The sequence below is a fragment of the Lissotriton helveticus genome, chromosome 1_2 (genome assembly GCF_964261635.1).
Source record: "Lissotriton helveticus chromosome 1_2, aLisHel1.1, whole genome shotgun sequence".
Classification (NCBI taxonomy): Eukaryota; Metazoa; Chordata; class Amphibia; order Caudata; family Salamandridae; genus Lissotriton; species Lissotriton helveticus.
The window spans coordinates 318189335-318214476 of record NC_136058.1 but is presented as its reverse complement, the minus strand read 5'-3'; the positions used below and the strand labels follow the sequence as shown (position 1 = coordinate 318214476).

General features: G+C 49.4%; 6 non-coding genes across 6 annotated transcripts; 3 read left to right on the top strand and 3 right to left on the bottom strand.

The window, feature by feature from the left end:
- Positions 1 to 424: 424 nt before the first annotated feature.
- On the bottom strand, positions 425 to 496 carry TRNAD-GUC (transfer RNA aspartic acid (anticodon GUC)). Its single transcript has one exon. It is a non-coding gene; the product is annotated as a tRNA-Asp (tRNA).
- Positions 497 to 1004: 508 nt separating this feature from the next.
- On the bottom strand, positions 1005 to 1090 carry TRNAY-GUA (transfer RNA tyrosine (anticodon GUA)). The gene is given in 2 exon segments: positions 1005 to 1040; positions 1054 to 1090. It is a non-coding gene; the product is annotated as a tRNA-Tyr (tRNA).
- A 2504-nt stretch (positions 1091 to 3594) lies between these two features.
- On the top strand, positions 3595 to 3666 carry TRNAE-UUC (transfer RNA glutamic acid (anticodon UUC)). The gene has a single exon. It is a non-coding gene; the product is annotated as a tRNA-Glu (tRNA).
- A 712-nt stretch (positions 3667 to 4378) lies between these two features.
- On the top strand, positions 4379 to 4450 carry TRNAQ-CUG (transfer RNA glutamine (anticodon CUG)). The gene has a single exon. It is a non-coding gene; the product is annotated as a tRNA-Gln (tRNA).
- A 5546-nt stretch (positions 4451 to 9996) lies between these two features.
- On the bottom strand, positions 9997 to 10068 carry TRNAE-CUC (transfer RNA glutamic acid (anticodon CUC)). Its single transcript has one exon. It is a non-coding gene; the product is annotated as a tRNA-Glu (tRNA).
- A 1286-nt stretch (positions 10069 to 11354) lies between these two features.
- On the top strand, positions 11355 to 11427 carry TRNAV-AAC (transfer RNA valine (anticodon AAC)). The gene has a single exon. It is a non-coding gene; the product is annotated as a tRNA-Val (tRNA).
- The last annotated feature ends 13715 nt before the right edge of the window (positions 11428 to 25142 follow it).

The window sequence follows — 25142 nt, the reverse complement described above, 5'->3', positions numbered from 1 at the left end:
CGTCCGCCCAGTGGCACTTTTACTTTCACAATGTGTCTGTAAGTTTTAAACTTTTACGCTTAAATAGATAAATGTGACACCTTCGTATAAAACAATTCCCCATTCAGATCCCGCCCCATCATTCTATTTGTTTAGCATGAAGAATACTCGTTAAAATGCATTTTCCATGTAGTTCTTTGATTTTAATATCATATATGTTTATATAAATAATAAGCCTCAATTACTTTTTACTTTTTCAATTACTTAAAAGAAAAGGCACAAATGCAGTCCAAAAGGTAAAAGACTTCTAAATATTTTAACATGTAAAGGTGTGGCCATTAATAAAAAGAATCAGCAAATTGTAATATCAGTATAACTTTATAAATTGCATTTAAAAAAGGTTTTCTATCGTTAAAACGTTTGCTTAGTTTAAAAAAAAGTGAATCTCCCCGTCGGGGAATTGAACCCCGGTCTCCCGCGTGACAGGCGGGGATACTGACCACTATACTAACGAGGATTTGATGGGTGCACAGTCGCTAAGCAGCTCCTTGTCGCGGCTTCAACCCGCCCTGTCCCGCCTGTGACTGATGGGTCTCATTTCCAGCTCCTCGACACCAACGCAAGGGGCCACAGGTTCAACACACACACTCCCTCCCACAATACACACAAACGCACTCCTCCCTCACACCTCACAGCAGCCCTCTCGCCTCCCAGCAGACGCTCTCAGCAGCATCCCCTGATGCCAGAGTCACCACAACCAGCTCCCAGGGCTGCTCCAGACGGGGCCCGGCCTGGCTCTTCAGCCCAGGGGCCCCCGGCTCCGTCTGATGAGGGGGCATTGCAGCGGGGGCTGCACACAGGGAGGGCGGGAGACTCTCCCACAAGCCTCCCGCCCCAGCCGGAGGAGAGAGCTGTGCTGTAAAGGTGAAGAGAGGAGGCAGGAAAAGCCCAGGCATATGAGGGTCTGAGAAAGAGGCGCTTTCTATTGTGAAGCAGAGGGGAAAAAAGTGAAGAGTTTACAAAAGTCCTTCGAGCCGGATTTGAACCAGCGACCTAAGGATGAGAGTCACTATACTACAGTCCTCCGCTCTACCAACTGAGCTATCGAAGGCTAGGCTGGTTACACATGACTAGGCGCTATATGGCATTAGAAGTGGTTCTGGACTGGGCACTATTCTGTGTCTTAACACTTGATAAAGCTGCAAACCCGACAAATATTTAACTAACAGGGAAACGTCTGAGTCTTGACTGATTTTCATGATATATTTACAATTATTATTTTGGGATCCAAAAGTTAATAATGGGGTTATGTTATATAGTTATATATATATATGTAGCGCTCAAACACCGTAGGTTTCCTGGTATATTTGTTTTTTATTTATTTAGGGTGTTTCGTGTTTACTGTTGGATACATTATTGCTGTAGATCCTGGGTAACATGTGTTATGGTCTTTTAAGAGTTATTTTTTTAGTTCGGATGTTCTTTGTAGCATTAAATACTTAAATGTGTTTTTGCGGTTCGTGCATTTTAATTATAAAAATGGTAATCACCATGGGATCCACAAGTTAATAATGTGGTTATGTTATCTAGTTATATATATGTTAAACTTCATCAGGTGTAACATTTTATGTTTTTGCTCTGTGACACCAGGGGCTGGTTTTACTTAAAGTTCAGGGGCTGGTCCTTGTAATAGGATCTGTTTAAACACCAGAAGGTGACAAGAGGGCTGTCCCCTCTGACCTATCAGAGCTCTTATATGCTGTGGGTGTAACAAAGATGATAATAGGAGGAGACTGGGTTGAAATGCGGAGCCATTGTCAGCCCTTTGCCCCTCAGCAGCATCGCCTCAACGTCAGTCCCACCTCCTCTATAAAAGAGGCCTGCAGGAATCCAGTCTGAGGGGTCAGAGGGCAATCAGAGGTTACTGGGCCATAGTTGTATCAAGGAGGGGTGTTTACTTCTGGTGCCCCGGGGCCTCCGTACTCTGGGCCCCCAAACTAGGGACCAGGCCCCCCTTTTAACACCTGACTCAGAATAACAAGACAGAGCAGCCGAAAGCTTACTTGGGGACCCACATGTATGAAAGGAAGAAATGGGGGAAATAAACTGCACCCTGACCCTATTAGTGCACACTTTTTACATCCGGTGTAAACATAGATACATATTTTGATTTATAACTTGTTTACATTTGACATGAATAAATATGGAATCAGTTGTACTTTAGAATGTTTAACCTGCCCTCCCATGCTTCAGTCGTATCTTATCCTACCCGATTTAAAAAAAAAATAAGTTTTTCCATTCGGTTCTTTTAAATTGAAATGATGTCAGAAAGGAACAACACAGCAGAGAATGATTACAAATGTGTGTTTATTGCTTTTAACCTCAGGGGCCTTATTTATGAAGGCCTTGCGCCGCCGGTGCGCCACTTTTAAAATGGGAAAAAGTGACGCACTGCGGCGCAAGGCCTTCATAAATAAGGCCCCAGGGGCCTCATTTATGAAAAGTGACGCATCGCTGCGTGAAAACAGTGATGTGTCACTTTTCACTCCGCCCTCCTTGTGACACCAATGATACGTCATATTTAATGTATGACGCATCATGGCGCTCGGAGTTACAGATACGTCAGTATTTCTGACGTATCTGTAAGCGCAGAAGTGACGCATTGCTGGAGTGTGTCACAAAAGTGACGCAACTCCAGCAATGCGCCCTTTTCACATGGGGCAAGCTCCATGTGAAAGGGCCTGCATCAGTCTTACGCCTGCTGTGAGGCAGGCGCAAGATTTTGACGCAACGGCGTCCTAAAAGTGACGCTGTGAAATTTTATAGATTTCACTGCGTCACTTCTACGACCCTTCCTTGCGTCAATACGCCCCCCTTGCATACATTATACCTGGCGCAGGTATAATGTAGCGCAGGGGTTTACAAAGTGACGTATCTACCTAGATGCGTCACTTTGTAACTATGGTGCAACAAGGCACATTATTTACGCTGCTGGTGCGTCACAAAAAGTGACGCACCGGCGGTGTAAAAGTGACGCACGGCCTCATAAATGAGGCCCCAGATGTTTACTTTTGTAAACACACACCGCAGAGGCTCTTCCCTCCGCTCTCCCAGAATGCTGTGCGGGATTATTCGGGGTCTGCCCCTGTCAAGGCTGCTGATGCCCCATTGCTGCTCCAGGGCCCTGTGGGCTGTGAGTGCTGTGGCGGTGCTGCCCCCTGGCGGTCAACCTGAGCATCTGAAGATACCAAGGAAGCAGCTGGCCGGTCACTGGAGAGCGGTCTGTGGGGCCCTCAGCCTGGTGAGGAGACACAGGAGTGAAGTGTCCTGGGGAGAGGGGCCTGGCTTTGTCTGGCTCCTGGGGGGGGCAGTAAGAGTCAATGTGGGGGCTGCTGCTGTCCTCTGGTCCTGGGTCTGGGGAAGTTCCAGGGTTGTAAATAATGAGACATGAGCAGGTTGTGGCACAAATCCTGACCCCTCATTCCTTCGGGTTTGTCTGGAGTGGGGGGGGGGGGTCTGTGACCCATTGATGGTCAGACTATGGGAATGATAGTATGACTATAAATGTACCAGAGTGATGGGACAGAGACTGAGCCACAGGGGTTACTGACAGCTTCCCATATGGTCTAGCGGTTAGGATTCCTGGTTTTCACCCACGCGGCCCGGGTTCGACTCCCGGTATGGGAAGTACAGCTTTTTGCTAATGCAACATTATAAAATGTATTTTATTCCATCCAAACTAAAATGGCTCTGAAAGTCCTAATAATCTCTCTTGCTTTCTATCAGTCTAAAGCCCTCTGTGGTTTACACCGACCCCTCAGCTCCTGTTCCCGCCCCAGCCCTTCCTGTTCAGCTGCTGTAGTATTAATGAACGCTACAGATCAATACTGTGAAGGGTTAATCGATGTTTGCCTTTTATCACACAACAAAGAGTACAGATTATATCAATAGCGCGTGGATTACAAGGCACCCGTGCCCTGGGCTCTCACCGTGTGAAATGCTCGTTTCTTTCCTGCTCCGCCCCTGCTGTGGAAGAGGCGCTTTCAGAGTCTGTGTTGTGACATTAATTCGCGCTGTGTTGATTTATAGGAGATGAGCATTTAGGAAGTTTGTTTATTCTCTCCTCTGTGGGCAGCTCCTGTGTCCGCCGTTTCTCGGCCCTGCACTCCTTTAAGAGTACGTTAAAGCTCTGCCCTAAAAGGACAGTTTAACGCATCAAAGAGTCATTTCCATGTGTTGGTTAAAAACAAGTTGTGTGTGTCCTGTTTAAGGATTGAATAGTAAAATTGACTTTTTTATGTTGGATGTTTAAGCAGACACTATTGACCAATAGAAAGTCAGCAAGTGACTGACGCCGCATCCTTACATGATTGAGCGGTGACGCAAGCAGTGTCCAGGCGGTTCCATGGTGTAATGGTTAGCACTCTGGACTCTGATTCCAGCGATCCGAGTTCAAATCTCGGTGGGACCTGAGGATTTTCTTATTTGATTCCAATTATTCTGGGTCTTACGCAGAGGAGCATTTGTATCCGTAACATACCCCTCCCTTCCTGTTTTCATTCTCCTGGTCTCTGCTGATATCCATACATTATCTTTAGGCGGTGCTGGGCGGCTCGTGACGCTGCACACAGGTGTTTTATCATTCCTGTGCCTGTGTGATCACCTTTCTCCTGTGGATATCCATACATTATCTTTAGGCGGTGCTGGGCGGCTCGTGACGCTGCACACAGGTGTTTTATCATTCCTGTGCCTGTGTGATCACCTTTCTCCTGTGGATATCCATACATTATCTTTAGGCGGTGCTGGCGGCACGTGACGCTGCACACAGGTGTTTTATCATTCCTGTGCCTGTGTGATCACCTTTCTCCTGTGGCTGCACAACAGTAACACACACAGTGTGGACCGGACTCCAGCGCCCTTCACACCGGATAACTTACAAGGAGACACACAGACGGGAAAGCAGTGTGGAAAAGAAAGGTTTTAATAAAGTGTGAACGGATACAAATTAAAAATGCTTTTTGTTTTATTTCTGCTCTTTATTGGTAACGGTTGATGACGGTTTCCTCGCTGCTGCACCTTCGGATTATTTGGAAGATAGTTCAGTTGGTGACAGCACAGGTCCCCCCCACCCCCTTCGGTTTTGTCTCCATGAGAAGCCCATACTAGTCCCCAATAAACTTTTTTCCTCTTTACACACTACGTTTAGCAAAACCAAATGAACCATTTTCCAAACACCGACGCTTGGTTTTGGCAAATTTAACAAATTGCAGGAGAAGTTTCTTATTTTAATAACAGCAACTAAATGAGCACTTAATCACATAACACCCTCTGAAAAACCAATAAACGCAATTAAATGAGTAAAAGTGCATTTAATCACATAACACTCTGAAAAACTAATAAATGCAATTAAATGAGTAAAAGGCATAATTTGGAGAATGGGGGCATCGATCCCGCTACCTCTCGCATGCTAATCGAGCGCTCTACCATCTGAGCTAATTCCCCTCCACAGCATCGAGGGGCAGCGGGATTGATAACGCATTCTCCAGACCTGTCCATTTTCATCTTAAATCACATTTCCCTTCCTAAAATGAGCCTTTAACAGAGGTTTGCTCTGTAAATGTAAATGTATATGTAAATGTACAGGAATTTATATAGCGCAAAATCACCGAGCGATTTCTAAGCGCTTGCTTAGGGAACCCGTCCTGGTATTCCCCTGTGAGATAACCCCAGCAGGGTATCCGCAAGGTGAAAGCCAGGCATCCCACCGCGAAGGGCCGTTGTGGAGATTAAGCAAGCTATTGCCCAGAGTCGCAGAGTGTGAACCCGTGAATCGAGTAGGCACCGGAGCAAGAATTGTCGAGTCCATGGACATTTTAGGTCTCAAGACCCCGCCGAGCCGGGAATTGAATCCTGGTCCCGGGCTGACCTCCGCTTCCAGGTCTGCCTCCTCTAACCAGTGAGCCACACTTCTCCACACTCTGTGATCTCCAGTTGCTCAAACTGTTGCCATTGAAGCGTCTGACACAGCTCGTGCATGTCGTGTGCTCGTACATGTCGTGTGCTCGTGCATGTCGTGTGCTCGTGCATGTCATGTGCTCGTGCATGTCATGTGCTCGCGCATGTCATGTGCTCGTGCATGTCGTGTGCTCGTGCATGTCGTGTGCTCGTGTGCATATCGTGTGCTCGTGCATGTCATGTGCTCGTGCATGTCATGTGCTCGTGCATGTCATGCGCTCGTGCATGTCGTGTGCTCGTGCATGCCTTGTGCTCGTGCATGTCGTGTGCTCGTGCATGTCATGCGCTCGTGCATGTCGTGTGCTCGTGCATGTCTTGCGCTCGTGCATGTCGTGTGCTCGTGCATGTCATGTGCTCGTGTGCATGTCGTGTGCTCGTGCATGTCATGTGCTCGTGCATGTCATGTGCTCGTGCATGTCATGCGCTCGTGCATGTCGTGTGCTCGTGCATGCCTTGTGCTCGTGCATGTCGTGTGCTCGTGCTTGTCGTGTGCTTGTGCATGGTTTCATGTAGACACCAGCCCCTGCCCCAGTTACATCATAGTAGTCTGGCATTCATCGGAGTGACCCTGTTGTGCCCACGGGTGGCAGAACGGGGGTCTTCGCCACACATCACATTTACTCCCGGTTCACCTCACTCATCCTTAGTGCTCTTTAAACTCGCCTCTGCAGGGTGCTGCTTTGTAAGGGTTTTCTGTGCACAATACGGCAGGTCGCGTTTTATTAAAGATTTCTGTAAATTGTCAGAACTGGCAAAATATGAGATAATCTCATGTGAATCATTGAACCTGCTGCTGTAGAGGCGTCTGGCGCATAAGGCTGGCACATAAGGCTGGTACATAAGGCTGGCGCATGTTGTTTCCTGTAGATAGGGGCGTTCATTGAGCGTTCTGCTGTCATCAACCCTGTGCACCAATTATGTAATAACAGCTGGGCATTCATCACACTGAGGGGCTTATTATCAAAGAGAGGAAAAGCCCCTCTGCGTGACTTCTCCTCTCCTTGTAAATATCACCCCTTCACTCGCAGCGCTGTGCGTGGAAGGGGCGTTCCATGGGTATTGCTGTGGGTGTTCCCACGCAACACCCATGGAACAAGCACATCTCCAGATTTACGAGAAATCGTAAATCTGGAGATGCGTGTGAATGCTACGCCACCCTAGAGGTGGCGTAGCAAGGCGCAACAAGGAGAAATGTTTTCATTTCTCGTCGTTTTTCCCTCTTACAATGAAAGAGGAAAAAGCCTCTTGTGATTGTATTTGTGCAGGAAGGGGCACCCTCCTGCACAAAAACAATCTCGCCACTACGCAGGCATCCTTGCGCCATGGTGCAAGGGTGCCTGCGCCGGTGCATGGCTGCAGTTTGTGCGCCAGCGCAAGGGAAGCACAGAGATGCGACATATTCTTGAAAATATGTCACATCTCTGTGCTTTCCAAATTAACGCATCACAACGCAGCACAATGACTTGCTGCACCGTGCTGCGTTACTTTGTTGTAAATCTGCCCCTTAGAGATTAAAATGTAAATTAAAATTCTCTGTGAAGGGATTTTAAATTAAAGGCTAAAAATGAAGTTGTAGCAGCACAAGTAGAGCCAGAGTGTCGTGGAGGCTGTTGGCCTCACTGAGGCACTGTCTGCGCCGAGGAAATTACAGAGGCCGGTTTAGGAGCTTAAAAGAACAAGCACTGGCGTTGCCAATAGGTTTTGCATTTGGAAAGTTGGAGCTATTGGTTTTGTAAATGACATTTTATATTTATATATTGTTATTGACAATGCCAATAACGATATATAAATATAAAATGTCATTTACAAAACCAATAGCTCCAACTTTCCTACTGCGAGACCTATTGGCAACGCCAGTGCTTGTTGTGGAGTGTGGCATTACTGCAAGAGTTGTTGCCTTTGGAGTTGGGGAATCAAGTTTGAGTCTCTGCGCTGGCTCAGCATCCTGTGAAAGAGGGCAAACAACTTTATTCTCACCGAGCCTAAAAGCGCTCCAATAGTTTAGGGTCACTCTATATATAGCGGAACTATATATATATATATTTTTTTATTTATTTATTTGTTTTGCTTACTGGGACCGAGGGCATTTGAGCGCTTTTCATGAGCACCGTATAATGTAACAGAAGGTCAGGTTCATGTTTTTGAAGACACTGGGAGATGAAATGATTGCTCAGTACTACAGTGTGTTGATTTATGCTGGAACTGGAACCTGGCCCCCGACCCGCCTCCCCTCACTGCCAAGGTATGCAGTGTTTCTGCCACTTCCAAGGTATACAGCTCTGGCCATGTGTCCACATCTCCTCCCCTAGATCGGTGAGCTTATGGCAGAGCCTGTTCAGACAAAGCAAGAGTAAGAGGGGTGACAGAAGAGGAGAGGGAGACAGAGAGGGTTAAGCGAGGGAAATGAAGACAGATAGAGAGAGAAAAGGCATAGAGACCCAGATGGATACAAGACAATAGACCCGTTTCACGCGGGAGACTCCCGATTTGTAAAGCAAAACGTGTGCTTTATTATAACTGTCTCCCTCCTGAAGTCTCTGCTTCTATAGAAGTCAATTGGGAAAATATATTTACCTTATTTTTACCTCAAAATCTCCCACTTTCTCGTTCTAAAATGTTGGCATGTATGCAGATGTAAAGGGAGTGGGGAGGCTGAGGGGGAGGTGAAGTAAGAGAAAGACAGAAGGAGGGATAGAGAGCGAGAGAGAGAGCATGAGAGAAAGAAACTAGAGATTGACTAAGAATGTTTGGAGATCTGATGCCTCTGAAAATGAAGGAGCTCTAAATCACTTTTAGATGCTGTCAAGAGAAAGGATGCCTTTTGATACCGCGCGAGAACGTTGCTTGCAGCAGAGTGCGTGTGCGAGCTCCATGGACCTTCGAGGCGCACACCCAGGCGCCATGAAGCCCTTCTCTCCGCCTCGTTACAGTGAAAGGCGTTGTCTCATTGTTCACACTCGACAAATCATTGCGATCGGTGCTTTACAAAATAGACCCGTTTTCTAACCGATAGCTGTTGAAACCTGTTCGTGTTGTTTTACAATTTGCAGAGGTTGCCCCGGGGGACTCTGAGCTATGCACTCGAGATAAGATAACACCAGCAAGAATGTAGCCAGGCCTCATTGATGGATGCCAGATGTCGCTCTATACCTGCCTTCTGCTCGTGGGAGTTAATGCCTGTGTGCGAAAGCGCGATGCGCTAGGAGAGTGTATGCTGGCAAATGGCCGGAGGGAAGCCGGATGGGGTCGGGAGAGCCTGGTGGGGGGGGGGGGGCGGGAATGCGAGCGAGGGGAGGAGAAGTGTGGCAGGCGGATTAGGGAGATGCGCGTGCTTGTGTGGTCACGTGACCCTCACATGCTCACGTGACCCTCACATGCACTGTGGAAAAACTGCAGTGGTTTGACGAGTCGATCGAGCCCTTGAATTTTCGCCTATTACATTCGCAAGCGAATGATAATAGGCGAAACCTAAAAAGAGTTGTGGGGTAGCCCAGTTTATCGGTTTATCTCTGAAAAATAAAACTGCAACGTTCTCAATAGAATTTCGATTTATGTTTGTGGTTTAACAAAAGTATTTCTTAATTACTATACATATTTGATGTATTTCTGTAGTTTGAGTATTGTTTTAGTTTAACCTCTTTCAGTCAGTGTCCAGGGCTTCCAATGACCCATTCAGTAGGGGGGAGGGGGCGTCAACAGAAATCAAAAGATTAATAAAAAACCCTGTGTCACTAAGATGTTAAAAATGTTAACTATGTGTTATCCATGCCTCGAATATTGGGCCCATCATTAAGTAATCAGTGTGATTAAACATGAAATTCTTGTGTAAAAGGACGGTGCACCAAAGGGAGTACTCGAAAGCTCCAGATCTTATTTCAAAAATTCTTTTATTTTATTTGATTCCCATTAAAACAGACTCCTCAGCCGGAAATTCTATTTTAAAAATCCACCTAAAGCACAATCAATCGAACAGTTGTGAAATAAAGAGTAATAACATCACTTTTCCCTGACCGGGAATCGAACCCGGGCCGCGGTGGTGAGAGCGCCGAATCCTAACCACTAGACCACCAGGGAGCGCTCGTGGGCATTCCCTTTTCAGCCCCTCATGACTACAAAGGTGCAGCTGTGAGTGTGTGAATGTTGCATTGAGGCGCTATTTATATTCACATTCATCCTACCGATGCTTTTACAGAAAATCCACAACACAGGAAAGTGTCATATAGAAGTTAACCAACTGTCTTGCAAACCACAAGGTAAGGAAACGAACAAAACAAAGATGCACTTACAAGAGAGACCGAGGCCAGGGTGACAGGGAGAGGTCCAAGGATCTCCCTTCAGTGAGAGACCTCAGGTGTGCGGCGTTCAGTGATCTGCATTCAGTGAAAGCTACCCGTGTGCACAGGGAGCTCTTATCTGTGCATCGGTCACTGGTGTTCAGTGAGATTCCTATTAGATGTGAGTGTAGTGCACTCAGCTGTGCAGGGTCAGTGATCTGGGTTCAGTGAGAGAGGTCACAGCTCTGCAGCTTTCACTCATATTCATTGAGGGGTATTTCAGCTGTGCAGGGTTCAGGCACGAGCATCCAGTGAGAGCTCGCGTGCGCTGATGTTTTCAGTGACATGCAGTCACTGAGAGTCTGCTCACCTGTGCAGCGATGAGTGAAATGTGCATTGAGTGAGAGATCTCTTACTCGTGCAGCCCAGAGTACTGTGCATTCAGTGAGACACGATGCTTGTGCAGCATTGAGTACTGTGCATTCAGTGAGACACGATGCTTGTGCACCCTTGAGTACTGTGCATTCAGTGAGAGGCGATGCTTGTGCAGCATTGAGTACTGTGCATTCAGTGAGAGGCGATGCTTGTGCAGCATTGAGTACTGTGCATTCAGTGAGACACGATGCTTGTGCAGCATTGAGTACTGTGCATTCAGTGAGACACGATGCTTGTGCACCCTTGAGTACTGTGCATTCAGTGAGAGGTGATGCTTGTGCAGCATTGAGTACTGTGCATTCAGTGAGAGACGATGCTTGTGCAGCATTGAGTACTGTGCATTCAGTGAGACACGATGCTTGCTTGAGTACTGTGCATTCAGTGAGAGGTGATGCTTGTGCAGCATTGAGTACTGTGCATTCAGTGAGACACGATGCTTGTGCAGCATTGAGTACTATGCATTCAGTGAGACACGATGCTTGTACAGCATTGAGTACTGTGCATTCAGTGAGAGACGATGCTTGTGCAGCATTGAGTACTGTGCATTCAGTGAGAGAACTTTAGAAAAGCTTCAATACCTCTGCGTCTCTCCAGCTGCCTGCAGGGCTCTCTTCTCATTGCAGCTAAAGGTGCCCCTGGCCATTCACATGGGTTTCCGTAGTGTAGTGGTTATCACGTTCGCCTAACACGCGAAAGGTCCCCGGTTCGAGACCGGGCGGAAACACTTTTTTTTCCCTTGGAAAAAAGTAACTCACAATAGTTCATTACTTTATTATTATCATTGAATCTAAGTTGTGGCAAAAAAAGTGAAAGTTCTGGAAATAAAAAGTGGGATCAGATGGAAAACAAATCTCCCCTCTCTAGTGGAGAAATCTTCTTGACACATTGTTACAAACAGTATTATCAGGGGTTCCACCGAAAAGTGAGCAGACAATCGTGGTCAGGGAAATACAATATAAACTGGTGACAAAGTTCGACACAGTCCCCTTGCAGCACTGACAGGACGTGTGGTTTGGTATAAATTAGAAGTTTGCTTGTGATCAGAGGGCTCTGCCTACGTTTTCAATCACTGAGACCATAAATGTATTAAATGCAGAATTTTGGACGTCACAGTTGGCCGCGTGGACAGAAAGCAATGTCTGATTCTTAAATGTAAGTGGAAACTTCTATAATAGGTGGATTCGCTACTTGTTTTAAGAAACCCGAATGATAACAGAGGAAAAGTTAGAGCGATCGAAATAAAAGAGTAAAAAGCAAAATCACTTTCTGTTAAAAACCTCCATTTCAAATCTGCTGAATAACAAAAAAAAAAATTCTCCTCCGCCCGAATAGTGACTTGAACCCTAGACCCTCAGATTAAAAGTCTGATGCTCTACCGACTGAGCTATCCGGGCTTCATGAAAGGTGTGATAGGTACCGATATCCTTGATTATGTGAATACTGTGCAAGTGTGCATGTTATCTCAGGAACACTTTGTAGCCTGGGGCCACGTGGAATTCAACCTCCTTAAACAAACATTGCTCACTCCAGCCCCCTGAAGCCAGCGCCTGGACTCTCACTTTAAGAGTTCCAGGCGCCCCCAGTCTGTTTCCATAAACCGGCCCCCAGTCTGAGACCGCAGAGGCAGGAGGGGTTCAAGTCTCACATCCACAGATTGTATATTGAAGATATTGCCAGAAGCTGAATCACTTAAAAGGGACGCAATGATGACGTAATTGAAGTAAATCAAAGTGCAGTGGTGCAGATTTACAAGCCCCATGCGCCGCTGGTGCATCACGTTGTGCATCAGGTGGCGCAGCCTGCTAAAGGATATTTACAAGCACAGGTAAAGTCACCCTGCATGACTGAACCTGTGCTTGTAAATATCGCACCTGTTCACGCAAAACTTTGGGGCAGATTTATGATGACTGGCACATCCCCAGGGATGCGCCAGTCATCCTGCGCCGCTGCTCCGCCACCCATGGTGCGCCGCATTTACAATGCGGCGCACCATGGGGCAAAAACGGCACAGATGCGTGACGCATCTGTGCCGTAAAGGTGGCACATTGCTGGAGCTGCGTCGCAAGCGCGACGCAGCTCCAGCAAGGCTCGGGGATGACCCATCTCCACAATACTGCGTCAAGACCTACGCCTGCTTCAAGCAGGCGCAGGGTTTTGACGCAGCATTGTCCTGAAAGTGACTGAGTGAAATCTCATAGATTTCACTCAGTCACTTTTAGGAGGCGTTCCTGCGCAGGAACGCCACCCCCTGCGCAGGAATACCTCCTTATGGCGCAGGGCTTTACAACGTGACGCATCTCCTAGATGCGTCACGTTGTAAATAGAGCGCATTATTTGCGTCGCCTTTGCGTCAAATAAAGTGACGCACCGGCGGCACCAGGCCTTCATAAATCTGCCCCTTTGTGTGTTAGGCGCGGGACATGGGTGTTGCTGTCACAAAAGCAATCTCCCCATGGCGCAGGCATCCTTGCACCATGGTGCAAGGGTGTCTGCGCCCGCGCATGGCAGCTGTTTCTGCGCCGGCGCAGGGGAGAGCCCAGGAATGCCACATATCATTGTAGATATGTTGCATTCCTGTGCTCTGAAAGTGCCGCAGCGTGGCGCAGCCAAAGGGCTTGTGGAGCCGCGCTGCGGCACGTTCGTATAGATTTGCCCCAGGGTGTGGGAATCCGCTCAGAGAAAACACAGCCAAGTGACTTCTGACCCAGATGGCTTTAAAAAGGTGTCATGGCTCAAATGTACAACCTTTCTGCAACGTGACAGATTAACAGAACTAACACGACCCATCTGTGGCAAACATACCCACTGGCACAGGACAAGGGATGAAGCACCCCCTCCTATAGGCTTTATAGGCTCGACTACAGGCAGTGGCACAAACAGCTAGGAACACACTCTAACATTACTGGCTCTACAGGCAGTGGTAAAAATAAGTGTGCACACATTGACAGACTCTACAAGCTCTACAGGCAGTGAGGCAAGCAGCTGGGCGCGGACTCACAAACATTACATGCATACAGGCAGTGGTACAAACAGCAGTGCATACACTGAGAGACATTACAGGCTCTACAGGCAGTGATGCCAACGGCCATGTTCACGCTCACAGCACAGGGCTGGCGCTAGGCATGCGCAGCTGTCCAGGGCCCGCACTCAGCCCACCAATATGGGCCTCGCGCCAGTGTCCCCCCAGCCCCGCCTGTGCCTCGCGCCTATGCTGCAGCACTGCGAGGCCCAGGGGAGGGGCCTCCCTCTCCTCGGCCCCCCCAGGCATGTGTAAGGGAAGGGAACCTTCAAAGAAGAAGCAACTCTCCCTCTTTCAGCCCCCGAAGAGCTGTGGAAGAGACGCTCGTGCAATCACCACACTCCAAGCTGTACAGAAGCGTAAAAGGCCATTTATTAGGATAAGGCTGCAAACATACAAATGAACTGTATTAAACTTAACAACAATTCCAAATCTAACTCCTGATGACAGGTACCGTTTCATTCTCCCCGCGACATTTCAACTCACCATCTCATTAGCCTCACTCCTCCCCATTTCCCTCGCTGACCTCATTCTATAAACACAATCTCTCCCTTGAAGTTCCTTCCGCTGCTCATTGCACCCAGCACACCCCCATCCGTCACCTGTGCACCCCTCCCCCAGGGCTGGAGATGCCGGTACGTGACTCACCATCCCGCCAACCAGGAAACCCCCAGAGGGCGGTTACCTGCCCCCACCTGAAAAAACCCAGTGCACCTTTCGCGTCATGCTTCCAAATTCCAAATCGTTTTTTCGGACAAATGAGACCCCAACGGCATCGCCAAACTCATGTAGGCCAATTTCTTGTTATATGTATCCTCTGCCACCACTGTACCGTCCGTGATGAGCCCGGTACCTACCAGCTGTTTACCGCCGTCCTCTTTCTTGAGTTCTGCAGGTTCCACTATTGTGCCTGCCTGTTCTTTCCCCCCTGGGAGCTGCATTTCACAGCGCCTGTTGGCTGCATCGCAGGTTCCGCTGTCTCAGGCCCCGCCCTCCTCTAATTAATTTCTAAGGGGATTGCACCGGGAGACTTTTCCTCCTGCCTCTGTGCTTCACTTCTCCAGGCTGACACTTTGTGCCCCACCCACTGCTGCACTGCAGGGGTCCTGAGCCATGCAGATGATAACGATGCTTGTCAGTGTCTGGCAGGGCCGGACTGGTCGTAGCGGGCATTGGGCATTTACCAGGTGGGCCGGAGGGGTGGGGCCAGTTTTGTGCTCGTGGAGGCCAGTTTTACAGCAGTACTTCAATATCGGCCCTCCTGTAACAAAAGAGCGAGTAGTGCTTCTAGCTAGCACCAACCCCTGCTCCCAGGACCGGCCGAACAGCAATCTGCCAGGGCTGGTTGTGGTTCCCAGTCTAGCTCTGGCATCTGGGAGGGCGCCTTACCACACAGGAGGGGCCCTGGGCCACGCAGGTTAAAGAGGTGCTTGTCAGCATCAGGTAGGGGGCCTTGCTGCACCAGAGGGCTCCTGCGTCATGCAGTTGTAAGAGATGTTTGTTTGTGTCTGGGATGAGGCCTTGCTGCACAGGAGGGTCCTGCACCATGGAGGTGAAAGAGATGCTTGTCAGCGTCTGGAAGGGGGCATTTCTGCACAGGAGGGGTACTGAGCCATGAATGTTCAGGATCCCCTTTAACTATTGGGATGCAAATAGGGTTGTCACCTTTCAAGAGAAAAATGCCCTCCATTTGTTGTTGTTTTGAGTGTCTGCAAAGGCCTGGACAGGCTACTAAATGGGACTTTAAAGAAAATCGTATTTTATTTATTCATTTGTAACATGACTTTTTTGCCTTTGTTTGATTGAATTATTAGTCAGGAATTGTGCTGCTTTAAAAAACAATTAAAAGTGTTTTTTATTTGTATTTTCTGTTTGAAGTATGTACAGATAAGGGCTAAAAATAACGGCTTTAGGTGATTTTGTTTATTTTTGTACCAGCCTGCGAATGTATGAAGTTACAACGCATACATTTACAATGCATGCCTTTACAACGCAGTTTTTACATTGCAACATCCTTTACAACGCATTCTTTTACATAGCATGCCATTACATCGCATTTTCAGAAACTACCTTTACAACGCATTCCATTACATCGCATTATACCTTTACAACGCATACCATTACAATGCATACCATTACATCACATTTAAGGTAAGTGTTGGATAGTATAGGGGTAATAATTACTATTCTAACTCCAGTGAGTGCAACAGTATGGTAAGTGTCGGATAGTGTTAAGGTACTATGCGTTGTAATGGTGTGCGTTGTAATGACTTGCGATGTAATGCCTGCATTGTAGTGACATGCATTGTAATGACATGCGTTGTAGTGACATGCAATGTAATGGCTGCGTTGTAATGACATGTGATGTAAAGGATGTTGCAATGTAATGACTGCGTTGTAAAGGTTGTTTATTGAACAAAAACCATTTTTGCAGTTTTACATTTGGTGAACTCAACCCGAAGGCATTGGAGCGCTTTACATGAGTACCAGTTACATAAACAAGGACACATTCTTTGCTTAGGCACATGGGGTTAAGTGGTTTGCCCAGAATCACAGGATGTTGAGCTGATGCCAAGACTGGAACCGGTTCCTCAGTTCAAAGTTGGCAGCTCTAGCCATAACGCCACATCCTGAGTAAAGAAAGGGTGGCAGGCAGAAGCCACTTTAAAGCTTGACTCGTTCTGGGATCGAGATTCCAATTGGACCTCGAGCTGAGCCAGAGCCAGGAAGTACGCCTTGGTGTCTATCTTTCACATTAAGACTGTTTCCATGTGCTGCCATACTGTCAGTTCAATGGACGAGGCACAGAGTGAGAGAGTATTATTTACCCAAGCTCACATAGGGGCATATTATCAAGAATGGCGTTAAAATTATTGCCGCTTTAGCGGCAGGAAACTGCCGCTAAAGCAGCGATAATGAGCTTGATAATATGCTCTTGTGAATTCCAACAGAAGTCCAGGTTCTGGTGTTAACCTGGGCTTCTATGGGGATTTACAAGGGCATATTAGCAAGCTCATTATCGCCGCTTGAGCAGCCATAATTTTAACGCCATTCTTGATAATATGCCCCATAGTTTGTTGAACAAAAATTCTCCCAATCTTGCCACAAAGGGAGCAGCTGAGCAGTAGGGCTATTGAAATTATGCAGCCAGGGAGGGTAAATTGTGTGACAAGGTTGAGTAAATTATGTGGTAAGAAAAGGAAAATTATGTGGTGCACCGTGGCACATTTAATGATAGTATTATTTCATTATAAACTTGTTCACACTGCCTAGGAATTAGTTGCATCTCATTAGTGCCAGCTTAACATGCAAATGTAGCAATAAGCTACAGAAAGGTCACAGGCAAAGATTTGCACAGGCTCTTTGACTGTTCACATGTTGCTGTGTTTATAGTAACTTTTGAACAATTTCAGCTAGAATATTGTTTTGTTAAAATCGGTACACTATGGGGCCGATTCCGATTCTGTAAAATCCTTTACAAATAGCCGTACGGAGCATATTTCCCGTACGAATCGTACCCTTAAACGTCCCCGTACGTACGATGAAGTATGATTCAGACCCAAAGCAGATCTCCGTACGAATCGTACGAAAGACCATACGACTTAAAAATCCGTATGAATCGCATTCGTAACACGTAGTTTGCGACGTCTGCACGGATCGAAGCAGCATTTCCTGACCCAGCAAGTATGATTTGTCTCGTCAACACTCCGTACGACTCTTTTTCTACGGGAGCTCAAAACATCTGGAAAAGCAGATTTCCCCCCCGGGTACGGTGCGTACACCACATGATTGCAGGGGTACGGTGCGTATACCCCATGATTGCAGGGGTACAGTGCATACACCCCATGATTGCAGGGGTACGGTACGTAGAGGTACAGTGCATACACCCAATGATTGCAGGGTACGGTGCGTAGGGGTACGGTGCATACACCCCATGATTGCAGGGGTGCGGTGTGTATGTGATTGTGTGCCTCTCCGTACAAATCGCTCATACGCGACGTTTTCCGTATGAATCGCGTTCTCATTCCCCAGTCCGGATCGCACTTGTTGGGTCGTACATCAAGTTTACGATTTGTACGGTTCATTGTGAGGGTCCGTGTCGTACGGATTTTCCCTTGCTTTTCATAAGGTTCGCAACGATTCGGTCGTATATTTGTCAAACAAATCGTACTACCCGATTCGGACGGAATTCTACGAGTCGTACGGAAAGGGCTATGGATTCGATTTGGTCGTACGTTTGGTTTACCGAATCGGAATCGGCCCCTATGTGGGAGATGATGGATTATGTGGCATATGCGGACAATCTATAATTATGTGAAAAATGCAGAAGCCTCATAATTCTAGTGGCCATGGCAATCAGTTCAGAAAAGTGGTTGCGCAAGATCACACACTTTGGCCAACTGGGAGGCCAGCATTTAAAGAATGTGTCTCCTAGCTCCATAATTCCACCTAGTTCACTAGACTACAACTTGGGTGTCAGTGATACCGATCACAAGGTGAAGGGGCTGGTCCTCCAGGAAATTGCTACTCTGTTATTATGAGCCCTACCTAGCTTTAGCACATGTTGTTTGTTTCACTCATCTAAGGTTAAAACATACCGCATGGACCAGGTCCTGAGGTAGGGGTACTTAATGAACACTATGCATGGTAGATCTTTATATTTACCGCTGGTGTTTGAAAGCTGAAGACTATTTCATTCTAATTGGATACCAGAGTTCATTTTCTAAAGTTTTTGCTTAAAATGTGCAATAGTGAGCAGTCAAGGCTTATTCCAGGAGGTGGTAAAGGTATTCCAACTTAAATATAGTATAAAAAGTAATCACATTCACAAACTTGATCTCCCGCTGACTTATCTTTTAACATGGCAGATTTCAAATGAAGCACCAAAAATCTGATATGTGACTCATGGTTCCCCTACTCCCAATGAATATCTCCTGACGTCTCTGCACACACAACGTGGTTCCACATGTGTGGTGTTTCTACAAATACACAACTTGTCCACTGAAGTGGTAATGGAGAATTGGCCACAGTCTTTGGCCTACACTGTGATGACTGGGGACCAGACAGAATACCCTTCCCCTGGGATTGCATTGCTACTCAATTGTTGTTAGACCGATTGTAGAGCTCCCCCTGCCCCACCAATTATGGTTTCCTTTCCTGGGCCTCGCAGCACTAGATCATGTTTGTGAGCAGCGGCAGTTGGCATGTAGGCAGAGTGCGGGGGCGGGCATATCTGGTGTCTTACGTGCATGCATGCAAGGTGAGTGGTGTGTAAATAAAAAAGGTAAAACACTTACCTTGCTAGCTGCACACCTACCGATGTCAGATGCCCTCCTCGCTCCGGTCTCCTCGCGCTCCAGTAAATTCCCTTAAGCAATCATGGTGCTGCTATCATGCTGGTAACCAGCATGAGAGATGCGCCAGGATTGGCGAGAGCGCCCTCTCCCAGCGCTCTCAAGAGCACTGGAGGCCTGTGCTTTCTCTAACCCAGCTGTGTTAAGACAGCTGGGTTGGAGAAGTTTAAAGTGCGCATGTCTGGCTGGCTGTCACAAGAGAGCCGGCCAAAAAGACATGCGCACTTTAAACTGAGGTGCCCAGCTCCCTGCTGTCACTCAGCTGCAGTGGCCCCGACCCATCCTAAGACTCAGTTCAGAATGACGAGGATGGAAAATAAAATGGTAATAAACTAACTTTATTACCATTTTATTTTTCAACCATGGGGGGCATTTTGGGCAGTGGGGCGATGCTCCTCCATCCTAATAGAGGATACGCTCCTGGTTGTAAGGTGTAGGGGAGAGAAGGAACCTACCCTATGCCTCATAGTAATGGTATAGCATTGCAAGGCCTTGGGGAGGGCCCTTCCCCTTAAGCCTCTGAGCTATGCTTATGGGCTGGCAGGTAAGTAGGTTAGTGTCTCCCTCCCCTAATCCTCTCAGCTATGCACTATGTTTGAGGGCGCACTTAACGTGGGCCCTATTGAAGCTGCTTCACAGCTCTGTACTAAGGCTCTGTGCATGGGTCCATGTCAGAGTCCATGTCCTGTGATGTAATGTCCTGTGATTTCACACGTTATGCAAATTAGAGGGGCCTTGTATATTCCCTCTCTGCCTGGGCATAGCCGTCAGTCAGGGCCATAGCCAACAGTAGTGCAGCAGGTGCACTGGCACTAGGCCAGATTTACGAGAAACTGCTAACGCATCTGTATAGATGCGTCAGTTTCCCTGCGCCTGTGTGAAAAAACCCTTGCACCACCATAGATGCGCGGTATTTACAATACGGCGCATTATGACGCAAGGATTGACAGATGCGTCAGAAATTCTGATGCATCTGTCGATAAAAAAATCACACATTGCTGGAGTCATGTCACAAGTACGATGCAACTCCAGCAACGCGAGTTGCGGCCTATTCCCAATACACTGCATCACTCCTTATGCCTGCTTCAAGCAGGCATAAGGTTTTGACGCAGTGGCGTCCTAAAAGTCACGCAGTGAAATCTTTTAGATTTCACGGCGTCACTTTTACAAGGCTTTCCTGCATGGGAACGCCCAACCTGCATACGTTCTACCTGACGCAGGTATAATGTGACGCAGGGCTTTACAACATGACGCATCTCCCTAGATGCGTCACGTTGTAAATTTGCTGTCTTTTTTTCATGCGTCTGTTGCGTCACAAAAGTGTTGCAAGGGGCTTGTAAATCTGCCCCTAAGTGCTCAATATTCCAAATGGTGGCTTTATTTTAACGTGCAGCCAGTGAACAAGAATTAGGAGATGCTTTTAATTTGCCTCTCTTCCATGGGCCTAAAGGACATTTTTCCAGAGCTGGGCCTCGCAGCCGGCCATGATTGGACTCTCAGGGGAGGAGGCACCAGCCCATGAATAAGGCTGTGAGGCTCATGGGGTGCCCCTCTCAGAAGGATAACTATCAGTAGTGCAACAGGTGCTGTGGTAACAGGGATCATGGAAGTTAGGGATCCAATGCACCCAGATGATGGCTGTGTTTTACTGTCCAGCATCATTTTCTTGCATCATGGCTCATGGCGACATTACTAGGCCACTAGTTCATTCTCCCATGCACTGCACAATCATGATCTAGAGCTGCAAGGCCCAGGAAAGGGCCATCCTCCCCAAGGCCAACAAGCCACGGTCCAGTGCTGAGAGGCCCAAGGGAGGAAGCCTGCTGTTCTGGGCCTTGCAACACTGGCCCATGGCTGCAAGGTGCAGGGCAAGAGTCCCCTCTGAAAGGTGTAGCTATCAATTGTGCAGCAAGTGCATTGGGACCATGGCCTCGTGTGGTTATGGGTCCAAAGCACCCAAAGTATGGCTATCTTTTACTGTCAATAAAAAGTATACAAGAAGTGACGGATGGAATGCTTGAATTAATTAGTAAATATTTTTTCAATGACATTTTTGGGAGTAGCACAATGGGAGCTGCAGTTTGCTAGTGACATTTAACTTACAGGTCCTGGTTACAGGAATTTATAGGTAAGGTAAATGTACAAACCAGAAATGTAGCATTCTGGTGAAATCTGAAGGGTCCATTTTTCATAAAACCTTTTTTTTAACAACTCTTTTGGACACACTAGCAAATAGTGCCATGCGAGTGCCACTGCCCTTCTCCTAAGACACAACCTCTGTGAAACAAACCGATTAGACTAACTGTTTGCTGTTTAAAACTAAGTGGGGCACAAATGCAGTTTAGTATTCTGGTTATTGCTTGAAGGAAGGATAAGAAACCTGGTTACCTTTGTCTGTACCACTGATATCTACGTGGATTGGAGAAAATGCATGGAGTGGTATGGGTGACAGGAGACTTGCAGGCTGATTAAATATTGTAGAGTTTGGATTGTTGTTGGACCCGGCCTTCTGGCGTGGTCCTACAGCCCCCGCATGGCGGGCCCAGAACGACATCAGCCCTCCACCGGGCCTCGGATGGCCCCTTCGGCCCGATCCTGCACGCCCCAACACCACCGGTCCGGCTACCATCCCGGTCCCCCATCACCGGCCTGGCTCCAGCGTAGGCCCATCACGACCTAAGCACGAGGCCGTGCCCGACTCCATCTTGGGCCCACCACGTCACAACCACGTGGCCTCGGCCCCAGCCTCGGCCCCCAGCGAAGCCCCGACATCGAGGCACCAAGATCCACCCAGGTGGTCGAGTGGCCACTCGACAGACCCCGGAGGAAGAGGAGTTTCGATGGGCCTCCAGCCGGCCCCGGACGCCTGGTATCGATCGCCCTCCGGCCTCCCTGGGCGCTGGCTCCACCCCCCTGCTGGGTTTCTGGACACCATCATCCCGGCCCCTCTGGCCCCCAGGCGCGAGGGTCCGGACATCAAAGGACCCCCATCCTATATCTGGGCCAGCCCCGGAGTAGGACGCCAGTTGTATCCTGGACTGGAAGCCCTGCTGACGCTGTCACGGCCGACACCAGACGAACTCATCCCTCCTGTAACCCGAAACCCTCTTGAGAGCCTGCTGGCGCTGCCGCGGCCTACCTTGCTGAACCATCCGAGAGCCTGCTGGCGCTGCCGCGGCCTACCTTGCTGAACCATCCGAGAGCCTGCTGGCGCTACAGCGGCCTCCCTTGCTGAACCATCTCAGAGCCTGCTGGCGCTGCCGCGGCCTCCCTTGCTGAACCATCTGCGAGCCTGCTGGCGCTGCCGCGGCCTCCCTTGCTGAACCATCTGAGAGCCTGCTGGCGCTGCCGCGGCTTACCTGCTGAACCATCTTGTAAGCCTGCTGGCGCTGCCGCGGCTCGAGCCTCTCGGAACCCCCCGGCTCGAGGATTGAGAGCTGTGCGCAGGGTATCCCTTCCTCTGCCCAGAAGCTAGACTGTCCCGCTACCTACCCCCCTTGTCGAGACTTTACGGATCCCTCGATCCATCTGTATATACTGCCAAGAACCCGCAACCTTTATTCTATATAAAAGCTCAAGAACTTGACCTCTTGTGTGGTGTCCGTTTGTAGTGTTGTGATTACTCTGCTGTACGATCCTCGGAGAGGGCCCTCATTCCAGAGGCCTCTCCGTACCGCTCGGCTCCTTCTCGAAGGAGGGGTGGACCTAGGGGGGGTCAGTCAGACATCTTCTGCCGCCCCCGGGGTCGCCTTTCTAACATTGGTGGCAAGCGCTGGGATCCGAGCCCACGCAGATCGTACAGCGAGTGATTCACTCGCTACCCAGAAAAACCCACTGCGACCATGAGCACAGAATTCCAGAAAGAGAAAATGGAAGATTACAGTCACAAGGAGCTAAAGCAGTTCTGCAAAGACCTAGGCATCGCTACCACTGGCTTAAGCACCAAAGAAGACTTTAAAACGGCCCTGCAGGCCTGGGTGGACGCCGGCGAGACGCCACCCCCGAGTGAAGATAACCTGGGCCCGAACGGAGGCCCGGAGGATGAGACAAACCCAGCGGGAGGGAGACCCGCAAACCCAGACACGGGCCTCCCCCACGAAGACGCCCGAGAATGAGAGAGGAACCGGCTCCACGAGTTGGATCTGGCCCGACTCAGACAAGAAGGAGAACTCCAACTGGCAGAAAGGAAGTTAGCCCTCGAGGAAAAAAAACTCATGCTCGAGCACGAGCGCGTCCTCAAAGAAATGGAACTTAAAGCCAAGGCAAACGAGACTGCCACCTCCGGGGGTAAGACCCCACACCCCCCGGTGGACACGAAGGTGCACATACCCAAGGATGTCGTCAAGGAGTACTATAAGAACGACGACATCCAACAGTGGTTCAAAGCCTACGAGGTCGCCATGGCCGCCCATCGAGTACCCCTCAAGGACTGGGGCGCCGGCCTGTGGGGGAAGCTTATCAACGAAGGGAGAGACGCCTTGCTGGAGCTCCCTGATACCGAGATGACCTCGTACGAGCACATGAAGACCGCCCTCCTCACTCGCTACGGACTCACCCCCGAGATGTACCGGCAGCGATTCCGAGACTGCAGAAAGATCCCCGGTACCACGTGGGTGGAGTACGTGAACTATTACAGTAGAGCCTTCGAAGGGTGGATTCGGGGCTGCCAGGTCACCACCTACCAGCAGTTGATCGACCTCATCCTTTCCAATAACTGCTTCATCGAACTCCGACAACACCTCCTCGACAGCAAACTGACTGAGCCACGAAAACTCGCTGTCGAGGCGGATAGATGGGTGAGCACCCGGGTTCCCCGGAGTCCGATGGGAGACTACGGCCGGGGATCCCCGGGGAACCACCGACCACGAGGCGGCGGAGGCGGCCAGAGCCGGGGTCGAGACGCCCCCCAGGGGTCCTCCCCTACCCCCACGTCTCCAACCCTAGGCCGGAGGTTACATGCCACAGATGCCAGTGCCAGGGTCATTATGCGAATGACCCCCTCTGCCCGATGAATCAGCGACCCGGCACTACCGGTCCCCCAGCCCGCCAGATCGCGGCCGCCACCCTGGGTGAAGAAAGGAGTGAAGAGGAGGACGACAACCCCGAGCAGGCCGAGTGGGAGCCCGCCGCCATGACCTTAGCCTGCCTGGGAACTCACGACCTGATCCCCCGAGGCCCGATCCCCGGCAACACCCAGAAATACCTCCAGTGGGTCACCATCAATGGTCGCCGGACCGAAGCCCTCCGCGACACTGGAGCCAGCGTGACAGCGGTCCGCTGCCATCTGGTGACCCCGGAACAGATCCTTCCTAACGTCCTGTGCCCAGTCCGGTCCGCGGATAACTCGGAGACTTTGTGCCAAATGGCCCGCATCCCCTTCGAGTGGGGGGGAGTGTCCGGCGTGCTGAAAGTGACTGTCCGCGATGATGCCCCCGTGGACTGCCTCCTTGGGAACGACCTAGAAAGTTCCCCCTGGGCTAGCGTTGAGCGATGGGAGCACCTGGGGATGCTAGGCCTTCCCGAGTGGGTCTGTGCGACCACCCGCTCCATGACCGCCCGAGCCTCCACCCCAGTGGGGGGAGCTCCGACCGAGGAGCCAGAGTGGCCCGCACCTCCGCCACCCGTCGTCCCTGAGGACGCCGACCCCGAACACGGCCCCCAAGGGTTCGACCAAGAAGACCTCACTGAGCTCGGACACCTCCCAGAACTCGCTCAATGGCGCCAAGAAGGTGGCCCCACCCGCGAACAGTTCCGGCAGGAACAGAAAACCTGCCCCTCCCTCGAGGGGATCCGACAGCAAGCCGCTACTCAAGCAGCTGGAGACCCCGCGGGGTCCCACTGGATTTATTGGGACAACGACCTTCTCTACAGTGAGCAAAAGATTGCTGAGCTAGGGGCCGGCCGGGTACTGGTCGTACCCCTCCGATTCAGAGACTTCCTCCTGAACTTAGCACATGACGTGCCCCTCGCCGGGCACCTGGGGCAGGACAAAACCTACAGCCACCTGGTGACCCGTTTCTTCTGGCCCAGAATGCGCACCGATGTGCATAACCACTGCAGGACCTG